Genomic DNA, 13,241 nt, shown 5'->3' with positions numbered 1-13,241 from the left:
GTAGTGGGGTTGGCTATTGCGGCCATAGAGTCATGAGTTTGGGGGGCTGAATCATGACTCTTATGGGAGCAGCCTGCCCTGGTTTGCCGTCTGACTCTGCTCTGAAGAACCATATATGGACTCCTTACGTGGAACCCCTTATCCCAGACCCCCAGTTTGTGTACCCACCCAGATCTCCCTGGCCCCACCTGACACGCCACTTCCATCCCCAATTCTGAGCTTCAGCCACTTGCCCCACTTCCTGCCAGAGGGGCCCGAGGGGCACCTCACACTATTTCTCTGGTCCTACAGTCCTTGAAGCCTCTCTTCCTTCGAGGCAAAGAATGAATCCGGCAGGTGTAGCACCATGAAGCTCTTTGTGGGGGGAGCCACGGAAGCCCCAACCCACGGGCCTGACCACAGAGGCGCTAGTTTGATGTAGCATCACAACCTCAAAGTAAGAAGGTGTTCCCACTTTATGCGGTGAATGGTGCCCAGGGAGCCGCAGCACCCAGGAAGGACCCCGCTGACGGATGCTGGCTCTTCTGCTGCGTGTTCCCATCAGGCTTCTCTAGATCCCTCCTTAGTGATGGAGCCACTAGCTGTGCGTCCTCCAGAAGCTGCAGCTAGCTTGGGAGTACATTCTTTCTTTCTCTTCCTTCCCGACCTCTCCTCCCTTTCTCCTTCACTCCTGCTGCCCTGGGATCCCACCTTCAGCAAAGGATTAGCACATCAGCTTTGGCCTCAGACTCTGCTTTCCAGGGAACCCAGGCCAAGAGGGGGAAAGAGGGACACATAAGCCGGGGGGTCCCCTATAGCACTGACCAACCGTCCTTACTGTATCTGTTCCGTGCACTGGAATTCCGTATACGTTTTCATTTGAATAAAGCGTTCTACCTGCACACATATTAAAAACGATTTTTTAAATCACTGATCTCGACCAACCCCCCTCATTTTATCAGTTGTAATCCTGAAACACAAGGGGAGTTTTCCCAAGACCCCTGAGCTGGTAAGTGACAAAGTTGGGATTATCTCTATTGTCTCCACTATCTAGCTTTTCCCGCAACACCAGTGCTTTTTAACCAGGGGAAACATACCAGAGTTGTCTAGGAACCTGAGAAAATATGCACCTGCCTGGACCTCACTCCTGTCTGAGAGGTTGTCTGCTGCCTTGAAACGACAAGGGGCAAACGCTGAGCCTGGAATTGGACTATCTGCCCATTTGGCAAAATTCTGCTTAAAACCTGAGTCTCCATATAATCACCAGAACCCGGTACTTTGTGTGTGTGGCATGCACTTTCCGCTGAATTTTTTACTGTAGAATCCACCGCGTTATTTACAGTTGAAATCAGACAAATGAAAGAGTTTGTGTTAGTCCAGCGTTTCTCAGCGGATCCCCAGGGCTACTACATAGGATAGCTACCTTTTGTGGGTGCGCAGTCCATATGAGTGTGTCTAAAGGCTCTGAGAAGTCCTGCAACAAGGAAACTCTTTAGCTTTGCTTTACACTCAGGGTAAACATATGGGGCCACGGAAACTTTTTGTGTGTGCCACATCTATTCATTCCCACAGAACATACTTTGGGAAATTCTGCCCTGTTTTAGGTTTACCTTCAAGAAGCAGGTCTGAGATGGAGAGAAGGAAGATGAACTCTCTCCCTCTGAAAGGTGAGCTGACATTGCACATAGTCTGGTTCAGTTATGCAACCCAACGGCTCCAGCCCTGACAGGCCTGCCTCTCACTGTCTACTCCTTGCACAATCAGCGGGACATTCCTGCTTTGCTTACTTTCCCTCCTCGTGACCTCGGGGGCAAAGGCAAGACTGGTCCGTTAGTCCTCGACTCCACACAACCAAGAGGGAAATCCAGGTGGGCTCCTACGAGATGGGGAAGTGAGTGTGTCCGATCTTCAGTGAAGACCAGGAAAGCCTCTGACCAGCTCTGGTTTCCGGGGCCTCCTCCTCCACTGTCTTCCTACTAAAAGTGCTCTTGCCCGTAAGACTCGGGCATTGATTCAGCTCGTCTGCGTTCAGTTCAGCGCATCGACTACGGAGACCAGATCGTCTGAGCTAGTGATCTGTTTTGTGTTGGAGTGACAACACATCCCCAAATCCAATTTGCTGTTGTGACTCTTGGTTCATGGGGAAGGCACAGTGGAGAGGGAGGGAAACAGCCGAGCTCAGCGGGCAGGTGAGGACGCCTAACATCGGACACACACCTGTCGGTGTGAGTTGGAGCAGGACTCCACATCCAACAGTGTCAGCCACTCCTACTGCTGCCCCAGAGGGGCGGTGATGATATTCCAAGGGCACCCCTGCTAGCCACCTCGAGTTTGGCAGAACCTTCACCCACTTCAGTGTAGGGGGGAAAAAAAGTCAAATCAATAATGCATAGGATAAAAGCTTGTCTTTTGGAAGAAAAAAACAAACAGCTAAGCACACGAGGAGCCCCTGTGGCTATTCCCTAAAATGTTCAGGATGGAGAGACCCAGCTTTGGGATGGGACGGCACCCAACCAGGTCCATAGCTCCACCAGGGCTTCGCTGCCCACCCCTCTCAGAATCCAGACGTAATTCCTAACAGGACGACTTCCCCACGCACAGCCTTTTGGCACCAACTTCCAGTAAACCTCTGCTCCATCTACCCTATGGACCTGGCACCCAGTGTGGAATGACATCCACAAGCAAAGATTCCTTCCCTGCCTCTTGGCTTCCAAAATCTGGAACCCGAGGGCTAATGAATGAATGAATGAACACAGCTGAGCACCTGCTGTGGGCATCCTTCTCCAAGAGTGAAAAGACCATCCACCATGTAGCATCCTGGAGCTTAGGACATTCCGCCTTAGTTCCTACTCCGTCACAATGGAAATAAATACTCCTCACCTTACAGGGTGGCTTGAAGGATTAAATGGGAGAGTCGTGTTTCCACAAGGCCAGCAAACTCCAAGCAGTGACTAGGAAGCACAAGACTCAACAGTGACTCCTACCAGCACAAGACTCGGCCTCACAGAATGGAAAGCAGAGATCAGGACCTCACTCACTCACTCACTCCCTCCCTCAAGTTTTTCCCAGGAGGGAATGGGCGGAGTCATTTGCCAAAGGAGGCCAGAGTCACGTGGGAAACTGAGCTCTGTGCTAGAAGGATCCCTGCAATTTCACAACCCACCAACAGTGAGGCTAAGACGCAGCCCCCTCTGATAAATGGGAGAATCGAGCCTCAAAGGATAAACAAATTCACCGGGGGTCACAGCGGTAGTCCAGGGGAGAATCCAGGTAGTGTCCACTTCCTGGGTACACTCTCTCCCAACCCTCCCACGGGCGTGGCGGGTGCTCCACAGACATTCTAAGGAGGCGAACAGCACGGTGATTAGGAGGGAGGTCAGTTTGTTTGCTGAGGGTTGAGACTTGGTGCCACCACCCACCACCTGTGCGGTCTTGGCCAAGTCCTTACCCGCCCCCGTCTCAGGTCCCTCGTGGCGGAAGTGGGGACAGTAGTAACAACCGCCCCTCTGGGCTGTTAGGAGGAAAGGGGCCAACCTGTGCAAAGTACTTCCATGATGCCTCACCTGAGAAAATGCTCAATAAATAGTAGCCACTGTCCTCTTCTTCCTCACGAATTAGTATTCTTTTCCGTTCTGTTACTTTCACAGAGACAGATCTTACCAGCCTCTTCCCTGGGGAGGCTGATGCCACATGATCTTAGCACCAGGGTCAGGGATCTCGCCGAGTCTCACACACGCGGGGACCCAGGCAGCTTTCCTTCCAGGCTGCTTCTGACCAAGCAGCCCCCTCCTTCTGGAATGAGGCCTCCGCTCTGGGAATTAGGACCCCCTGCCTGCCTCCGCTTTTAAGATCCGTCTCTCACCACTTAGCGGCAGAGCCACCTTCAGTCTCCCTGCTGACTCTACCTTCCTGCCACCACTGGAACGCTACAGCCCAGGCAGTGAGGAGGGAAGAGAGGAGAGTAAGGAAGCCCCCAGGAAGGGAAGGAGGGCGCCAGGGGGGAGTCCGGGGTAGGGCGCAGCGGGGCTCCCAGCTGCCTCTAAAGAGGTGGGGTCTGCAGGGCTCTGTGTGGACCAAGCACGGCTCAATAGTCTATGGGGCAATTACCCTCATCACATGCCTCTCCCAAACAGCCCTTTGATTTATTAGCACGACGTCTTTTTAAAATGCCGCTCTTAAATATAAATAACACTTAATCATCCAGCTGTCGTTAAATTCATGTTATATTGATTTCTTGGAGTGCCACACATTTGAGGGCGAATGGGCTGGCGGATGTGTGCACAAAGCCAGGAGGAGGATTAGCAAGTGGTGGGAAGGGGGAGGAGGGAAGGGGGTGTGGGGACGAAGGAAGGGGGCTGTCAAGCGTTGTTCAACCGCGCCAGCGTCTGCACCGGTCTGGCATCGGGTAATACTGGACACAAATAAGAAGAGAGTAGAGCCTAAAAATTAATGGCACATCTGTTGCACAGACAAATCACAGCCGAGATCACGGGCGCTTTCCTGTATGGCTGCCGCCCTACACCGCCCAGCACTGAGCCACTCCAACAGGTCTCCGAGGTGGCGTTATCTATGTAGTGGCTTCTCTGGGTGGAGCTGGGGAGACGCAGCTAAAAAAAATGCCTCCTAACTGGCTAGCAAGAGAGAGCTGGGCTGCAATGTCTTTGCATCAAAGCGTGGTGGTAGCTAGGAACTAAGGATGGTTCATCAGCCCGCCCCCTTAGCTCTCTCCTCACTTCAGGACTGCTTCCTCCCCCCAAGAGAGCCCCCACTTAATTCCCAGCAGCCCTCATTGTGATGAAAAGGATCCACAGGCCAAGTACAGGCAGAATCTACCATGTAGCTCTCCCTGTCTGCAGGGAGCCGCAGACGCTGGAGAGGTGCGGAGAGGGAGAAAGGAAACAAGTTGGCGGCCTCCTGAGATTGCTCCAGAAATGTGTGCAGAACATCAGTGCGTATCCAGGATGAAGTTCTGGGAGGACAGCGGCCCATCCTGAGGGCGAGTACCGGCTTAGGCAAGAAGGAACCACTCATGTTCCCAGCAGTCCAGCAGCAGCAAGGGTCTGCCGAAAGGAAGTACTCACAGCTGCGGTTTTTCTACTGCATCTCCTTCCTGAGTGAGAGGACCCCCAAGGAACTTAAAAGGAAGACCACAGAGGAGTGGTAGAGAGGGAGAGTGACAACCTGACATGCTGCGGGGCTGGGCCGGAGAGCCAGGAAAAAATTAGACGATGTACACCCAGCGTTACACAGATGTTAATTAATGCCTGCTTTATCCTAGAAACCAAATCGGTACCCAACACAAAGTGTGGAAACTGGGGGGATTTTTTTTGAACCTGTCTTTAAAAATCTTTAGCTTACAACCAGCATAATGACTGCTGGCTTTGCATTAAAATGACAGATCCTGAGGCTACAAATCTATGAGAAAGGAAAGAGGGTAGAGAGGGCAGCAGGAAAAGGAACACAGTCTATGTGCAAGATGCCCAGGCATTTCAGGGAGCTCTGTACCTCATCTTTTTGTCCCTTCCAGGTCCCATGAGGGAATGTTTACCTGGGAGCCACCCACTGTTACTGGAGTTCACTATTTCTGTTGAAAACCATGTACCGTGCTACGTGTATGTGGGACCTCCCTGTCCACGGGCTCAAGCGGCATGCGTGTGGAAATATTCCAGTTCTTCCCAGGATACAGTGGTGGGTCCTGTTGCCACACATGGTTGGATGCGCTGACCACGTAGAGCTAGGCTCTTTAAGAACTCGTCCACACACACCCACCATTCTTAAAAAGAAAATAATGTTTCTTCCCCCTACTGGGTTCTTCCCATTGTGACAGCTTTGCTTTATTCCATCTACCCTTTTCAATCAATCAAAGGGCAGATCACACAGCCAGAATACAATCTGCCTCCCGGGGCGTCTGCTCCTCTCCTCCTCAGCCTAGCTAGAGACCTTTGCAGAAGCTGCAAAAAGTTGGAAAATAGCAGAGATGGGGGTGCCGAGGGAGCCCTTAATTTCAGCACCCATCTTTAGGATTTATAGGAACAAACAACTCCTATGCTCAGCACTGAGTTCCTCTTGCTCGAAAGAATGTTGACTTCTTTCCCCTAAGGTTCTGGAAAACTCCCAACATGTTTTCCCCACTGGTGGGTTTGTAGGACACTCTGAACACATAATCTTGTACAGAGGGCACAAGCTTATTCCACTTCTTTCCAGGTTGACCAACAAGCTATCCCCACAAGTGACCGCTATAGAAACATGGGACCTTGTTATATTTACATTCAACTCCAAAAGAATATTTTATTTGGATCTCACATTCTTCTTCCTACACCAACCAAACCCTGAATGAACTGCTCCCCAAATGGGAACTGGGAAAAAGCCCTTTTGGAGCCCCAGCCATCTCCTACCTCCTCCAGAAAAAAGTTTGAAAATAAGCAGCCTGTGAACCTCCAGCCAGGGAGAAAAGGTAAGGAAGGAAAAGCTTCTGGGAAATAGAACCTGGAACCACAGGCTTCTGGAGAGCAATGCTACATATCAGGAGTGGCCAGGCTCTGGGGACACTGGCAGATCCACGACTGTCTTGCTTCCTACAGGGTGGGCACTGCTGAGGTGATCAGGAGAGAGGGGAGCCCCTCCCTTCCTGCATTACACGCTCGTGGATCCCCCTTCTAGATCTTTTTCCCAGACACACACCCTGGAAAGGCATGTGACAGGTGTTAGCCAGAGGCATAGGGGATGCTTTCCAGCACAGTGCAGAGGACGGGTAGAGAGGTAAAGGGGAGACTCAAGACCTGTGTCCCTTAGCCCTGTCGTCTTACTGTGGGCCAGAGACCGCACATGTGAGTAGGTCATACCTTTTAGGGAGGATCTGACCCCCTTGCCTCCCTTCACAAGCAATGCACCCACCCCAAGCGGCTCTTCAACCCCTTCCTGCCTGAAATCCCGGCACATTCTCCGGGAAGCAGAACCATGCTTCAGAAAAGCGATTGTGCTGCCTCTTACTGGGGAAACGCAGTGTCTGTTCCATATGCACCGCCCTACAGAACCGCGGCCCCGTCCGCCTCTGTGGCCTCCTCCCCGCGCGCTGGGGCACCAGGCTCTCCAAATAAATATCTGTCTGAGTGTCTGTCGGTCTATCTCCCATTAAAATCCCAGGGTGTCTTAAGGCCACAAGGCAGAGATTAGACTGGGCGGGTCTCCCAAGACCTCCCATTACTTCTCCGGTTTTTAAAACCAGCGAGGGAAGCGAGGGGCTGGGAACTGGAAAAAATCACTCCCTGAGCCTACCCGGGTGGGAAGGAGAGGCAGTCATACCCAGACTCCCACCCCGAAAGTCCCGGGTAACAGACGTCCGAGTCCGGGAGCTTCCGAGAAAGAACCCAGGAAATACCTGCCCTGGCCGCGCAGCACCTCCGGCGGGTATCCAGGTGCGACGTGGGCAGGTGCCTGTGCGCGGTGTGTGCCTGTGTGTATTTTTGTGTGTACGTGTATGTGTGCGTGCGTGCCGCGGGCTGGCTCCAGGGCAGCCGAGGACTCCCGGAGCGAAGCGGGTATCCCCGCCCGCGCTGCCCCCGCCACCCGCCCCGCCAGCTCCTTACCTGGAAGCGCCGCTTTTGCCTGGTTCAGCGCGAGCGCCGCATTGACACTGCAGATGGTGCCGGCGCCGCCGCTTCTCGCCCTCCTCGGAACGTGTGCGTGTGCGCGCGTGGCTGCCTCCTCAGCCCCAGCCGGGAACGCAAAGACTCCACCGAGGCACAGGGAGCCCGAGAGGAGGCCAGCAAAACCCAGGGCGAAATCAGAGCCTGCGGGGCTTGACAGCTCCTCTTGCAGCATCCAAGGTGGGCAGAATGTCCAACAAAAAGGTCGGAAGATGTGGCTCAATTCCAAGCACCCCTGTCCTCCACCCAGCCCCAGAGCCCGAGCAGCGGCAGCAGCGACGCGGGCTGTTCCCCTTCGTCCCCACCCCCGCGGGCTGAATGTCCTTGATGCCAAGCGGGCACGGCGGCGTCACTCCGCGCCGCCCATGCTCTCCTGGTCGGGCTGCTGCCCGGGCGCAGCGAGTGCGCTGGGGACCCGCCGGGGAGCGCTCTCGGCGCCTCTGCGTGTCGCCCTGGGCAGCGGCGGCCGCCCCCCAGCAGCCCGCAGCCGGCCGCGCCGCTGCTGCCCCCGCCCCTGCTGGGGGACTGGCCGGGCAGTGCCGAGGGGCCGGGGCTGGGGGGCCGCGGGAGCCGCCGGCTGCTCCCCGGGGAGGCGCGGGGCTGCGGCGGCGGCTGCTGCTGCGGCTGCGGAGAGCGCGGCCGCGGGCCGAGCCCGGCCTCCCGGGCGCGCCCCCGGCCCCCCGGGCGGGCTGCTCGCAAAGTTTGCAGGGGGCAGGGAGCGGGGCTGCCGCTGGCTCGGCCGCCGCCGGAGCTCCCGGGCTGCCTGCTGCCGCCGCGGCTCGCTGCTGCTGTGCATTGAAGCCCGGCCAAGCGCTGCAAAAACTCCAGCTGCCTGGCGCTCTCTGGGTCCTCCTCTCCTCCCTCCCGCCCTCCCTGCTTCCCTGCCTCCCTCCCTCGCCTCGCCTCGCCCCTTCCCCTCCCCGCCGCCAGCCGCCGCTCCCTCTCTGGCTCACTCTGGCTGGCTGGGAGCTCGCGGCTGACATCCAGACAGACCGAAAGCGGCCGGCAGAGGGGGCCGAGGGCGCCTCCCCCACACTCCGCGCCCGCCGCCGCCCGCCTGGCCCGCGCTCCCCGGCACGGAGGTTTGCCGACATCCTCCCTGTCCCCTCTGCACGCAGCGAGCGACCCTGCCAGGGGTGATAGGGGGCAAAGAAGGGCGCGTCCACGGCGACGGGGTGCAGGGCGCGCACTCGGAATGAGGCACACTGAGCCTCCTCGGAAGGTGGGGACATGGAGTCCGATGGTCAGGGTGCCCCGAAGGGGTTCAGAAGTGACACCGGTGCACGCACCCATTCCTAATCAGAGCCCCGCCCCAGCACCCCACCAAGGTACGCCCCCTCCTTGTGGCTGGGGGCACCCCAAGGACGGACCGAAAGCATGGGGGAGAGAACAGGAACGGCCAAGTGCCCTAGAGCTTGCCTGGTCTAGTCATGATTATATTAAGAGGCTGAGCTGGCTCCTCACTCCTTGGAAACCCCACATTCTACAGCACAGCAAAACACACAATGCAAACATCAGGGCAGTTTCTGAAGTCCAGAGAAAGCCATCAGGATGTCGCTCTGGTGTAGACAGCGGCTGGCAGGGAGGGCATGTGCCAGGAAGGGAAGGGGCAGCACTGCCTCTGAAACCCCCACCCAGACCCTCCTAGGATTGAGCCCCACCCCCAAGAGAAGCCCGAGGCATTCCCACACTTACTACTGTATGCATCCCCCCTCAGCCCACCCCACTGTAGTCCCAGGGAAGTAGCACTGTCAGTTGTGCCCACTAAGTACCCCCTGGCGTGGGCAGCACTCAGGGATGACCCACCGAAGGAGCCCCTGGTTTCTGGCCTCCTAACTCGTGTCTCTTCTTCAACTTTCCTTCTCCCCACACCCATTACCATCCTTCCCACCAAAACACCGCAGAATCTTCCTATCAGGTGGAAATTATGACAACAGCATAAATTCCTGCACCTTCCTGTAGGGGTTATGATTTCGCAGACACCATAGTTGTAAAGTGGGGAGACGTTAAAACCAGCTGTGAACTGGCCAGCTGTACAAGACGCAAGGTGGGCAGCAGCATAGGTCAGGCAGGGTCCCCCGAGATAGACAGGGCCTCGCCTGAAGCTTTGCTCTCAAGAGGTGGGTGCTTCAGCGAGAAGATGAGCCAGGCTCCAGTGAGGAGGGAAGCAGACATTTGGTTGTCTGGTTAAAGGGTTTTCCAGGAGACAGAGTGGAGCCCTTTTAGCCTCTGCTTCTCTGCTGAGTATTGCACAGCCCAGAAAGCAGCCAGGAGTTATCTTATTAGCTTGTGTTAATACATTGATCTGGCTCCTCTCTTCTCAGAAAGCCTGGATCCCAGACTCTAGATAACGCACACAATATCAGGTTAGTTTTGGAAGTCCGGAGAAACACATAGCAAAATAACTCAATGCTACTGCTTATTCAACCTTCATGCGGCCTGAGGGATCCCAGGACCCAATGTCTCTCCTGGCAGGACTGAGACGAGGGTGAATCAGCGAGGTGCCCAGGATGGAAACTTTAAGGAGGTGCACATGCTCGGGCTCCTGTATGGCTGTTCCCACCCTGGTCCTGGACCCCTGTAAGGTATCCTCTCTAAAACTGCTGCATAGGACATCACAGGCTTTTCCCAGAGGTGACACTGCAGATAGCACCAGGGAAAAATCGTAGTGGGTTACTTATGGAATATGGTTCAATAAAAGTGGGGCAGGGGTGGGGAGGATCCTTTCAAATGTCTGTTTGCCACTTGGCTTTCACGGGATGCCATAAAAATGCTGAAAGGGAGGGGGTAAGTGAGAAAACAGCTTTGCTTCCATTCTCAGCCCTTCTAGCATGCATTTTTAATACAACTTGATTTTTTGCCTCCTGGTAGCCTGTGTGGGTACATGCATGCATGTGTGTGTAGGTGTGAATGTAGCTATTGGGCCCCCAGGTCCATTTTCTGATGGATGGATGGCTGGCTGGCTGGATGGATGGATGGGAGGGAAGTCAAAGACGTTTTATTTTAGAGGTGGCAAATAAAATGTATTTATTATTCTTTATCTCCTGCCTAGTGTGTGGTGTCATTTATTTCCATTCAGAGAAATGAACGCCATGTGGTGCCTGAAGAGTAATAACAGAGCCAGATGACAGGGAACAAGTGAGGCAAAAAGCTGGCCCCACAATGGGCAGGTGAGGGTCCCCAGCCGATTCTCCTGTCATTAACGGGGCCACATGGCCAACTGCCTTTGCCTTTCCTCCCCTTCCATTTAATAGCACGGGTGAAAAGTGTGCTGCAGCAGCAGTTAAAATGTCATGGTCAGGAAGAACTGGCAGGGTCAAATTAGCAACAGTGTGGGACTCGATTTTTTTTTTTAATTATGTTTTTTTTTTAAATGGTAACTTTAAAAAATCCAAGTCCCATGGCCGTTTCTCTCACGGCTGGAGAGTGGGGTGGGATGGGATGAGTCGGGTCTGGAAGTTAAAGGACCCGGCTGTCCACCCGCCAGCTCTGCAATTCGGGGCAAATCACACCTTCTCAGTGGCACTCTGAGTTCCTGCCTGACCCATGTACCCCTTAGGGATAGTGACATTCAAAGGAGATGCTATGTGGTCCTGTGCTTGGAAACTCTAAGCTAAGGGCAATACACGCGTAAGGAATTAGCATTGCTTTTCAGAACAACACATCTTTTTGAAGATGGTGCCGTGCAATGAGGGCAGGAAGGTCCTCTGTTGTCTTGACTCTTCTCTATGAACAGACGCCGGGGAAAGGCAGCCTCTACAAAGGTTCGAAGTGGGGTTTTGCGTTAGGTACAAATCCTGCTCACTTTTCACTTTCCTAAACCCCTGCCAGCTGGTGAGGGGCAGCGGGAGACACAAGCTCCCAGTGTGGTCTCTGAGTCACCCACTGTACCCCTAGCCCCGTGGGGAAGCTGGGTAGGTCATTGCCTGGCTCCATGACCACAAGAGGGGAAGCTAAATGGCATATTGTTTTGTAAAGCCCTATTTCCGAAGAGGCTGTTTTTGTGGCAGTTCGATTGTGGTTTATTGAGGGGTTTGAGGAGAAAAGTATTGGCTCATCTCTCATGGCTGAACAAAAGGGCCAGCTTAATCGGAGAGTGGAGAAGAAATCCTTGTTTCCCTTCACTTAGCTACCACCATTTTATTAGCCTAGGAACAGAACTGCTATTTAAGTTGATAAAAGCCAGATTTTCTTGTTAAATAAATCACCAGAGCCTGGTGCTGCTATAGCGAATTTTTTCCCCTCAAGAGCTGGCCCAACGCTGGGTTTTACTCAGAGCTTAGGGCGCTGGAGGAAAACCGCAGGCGATCAGCAGCCTAAAAACCTAAATTGTGGCGCCACCTGCAGGCGAGCAGAAATATCAACGTTATCCCAAGTCGCAGCAGCGACTGTGAGGGGAAGAGCCTTCCGCAGTGACATTGCGCTGGATGCCGAGGTCAGGGTTGCAGACTCAAAGAAGCGCCCCAACTCCCCACTGACCCCTGCTTCCTGGTATGTCGCCACATGTCCACGGTACACTTCAGCAGCCTTCGTTCTGCATCCTCCTCGAAAGCTGCCATGTTGAGGTATCGACAGCTGCTCTCAAGATTCTCAGTCCATTGAAACAAACTTATTCTTTCCTCTGTTTCCCAAGGGGGTTAAGTAAGCCTCTATCTAACGGCAAGAGTTAGAAAAATGACTGTCCTTGAGGGAGGGTAGGGAAAGAGCATGCCTGTGTCACCACAGACCCAAACTGTCCGTGGCTTCTCTAGCCTCTGGGTGCCAGTGAGGACACGGCAATATTAACCTCTGAACCTCAGGCTTCTCCTCATCATTCAAGGCTTTGCCACCACTGACAAACCCCTCCCTGTCTCCTCCCAGCGTGAGACTCCCGGTGGTGGTTGTGTTTGGGAACGAGTCTGATCATAAGATTCTCTACGAGTCTTGACATGGAAACCCGAGCCATTTGATGGAAGAACAGACATCTGTGCGTCACCTCTGCCAGCCAGCCCTGATGCTCTACTGTGACTTCCCAGGCCACACCAGGGGGTTACTGGACTCCCCCCAACTCCTGCGCGGTACGGATCTTGCTCACTGGGGCCATGAAGCAGCTCCCGTGTCTCCCACTGTCCTACCCTCTTCCTCCCGAGAGTTCTTCCTTCTCTTTCAGCTAACAAACAAAACGGTCTTTTCAAATGAAGGAACCAGAAGTTAGAGGATGCATTGGGGGTCAGGGGGCTGAAGGAGGGAGGGGATGTGACCTAACTCTAGTGGCCAGAAACAGCAGAGTCCCAACTCTTGCTACAAGAAAGTGTAAGCATCCCAGCGTGGCCCTTCTTGGGGGTTCCAACCCAGGAGGCACGAGGTCCCACACTATCCCTGCATTCCAAGAACTATAGGCAGTTCATGGTTCCCACATGAAGGCGCCATCTTGCTTCTACCTCATTCACTTGCCAAGTAGCTTAGGTGACCCAGTTGACCCCCTAGGTGACCTTAGGTGACCCAGTTGACCCCCTAGGTGACCTTAGGTGACCCAGTGACTGGAGGACAAAGAGCACAAAGGCCTCGAGTTCTTTGCCTTGTAATGAAGATAGGTTCGTGCCAATGGGTTGAATACTCTTGCCTGGTAACACATAT

At 54.3% G+C, this 13,241-nt stretch overlaps 1 protein-coding gene across 2 annotated transcripts in view; it reads right to left on the bottom strand.

Moving 5' to 3' along the window:
* PLXNA4 (plexin A4) overlaps positions 1-8,090 on the bottom strand; it is a 415,500-nt gene extending 407,410 nt beyond the window's left edge. For both annotated transcript variants that reach the window (XM_033098740.1, XM_033098742.1), the window contains exon 1: positions 7,566-8,090. The gene's annotated coding sequence lies outside the window, so the exon portion shown is untranslated. The remainder of the gene's footprint in view (positions 1-7,565) is intronic.
* Positions 8,091-13,241: the final 5,151 nt, after the last annotated feature.

This window comes from Rhinolophus ferrumequinum, chromosome 26 (genome assembly GCF_004115265.2).
Source record: "Rhinolophus ferrumequinum isolate MPI-CBG mRhiFer1 chromosome 26, mRhiFer1_v1.p, whole genome shotgun sequence".
Lineage (NCBI taxonomy): Eukaryota > Metazoa > Chordata > Mammalia > Chiroptera > Rhinolophidae > Rhinolophus > Rhinolophus ferrumequinum.
The sequence above is the reverse complement of the archived record's forward strand: the minus strand, read 5'-3'. Positions and strand labels throughout refer to the sequence as shown.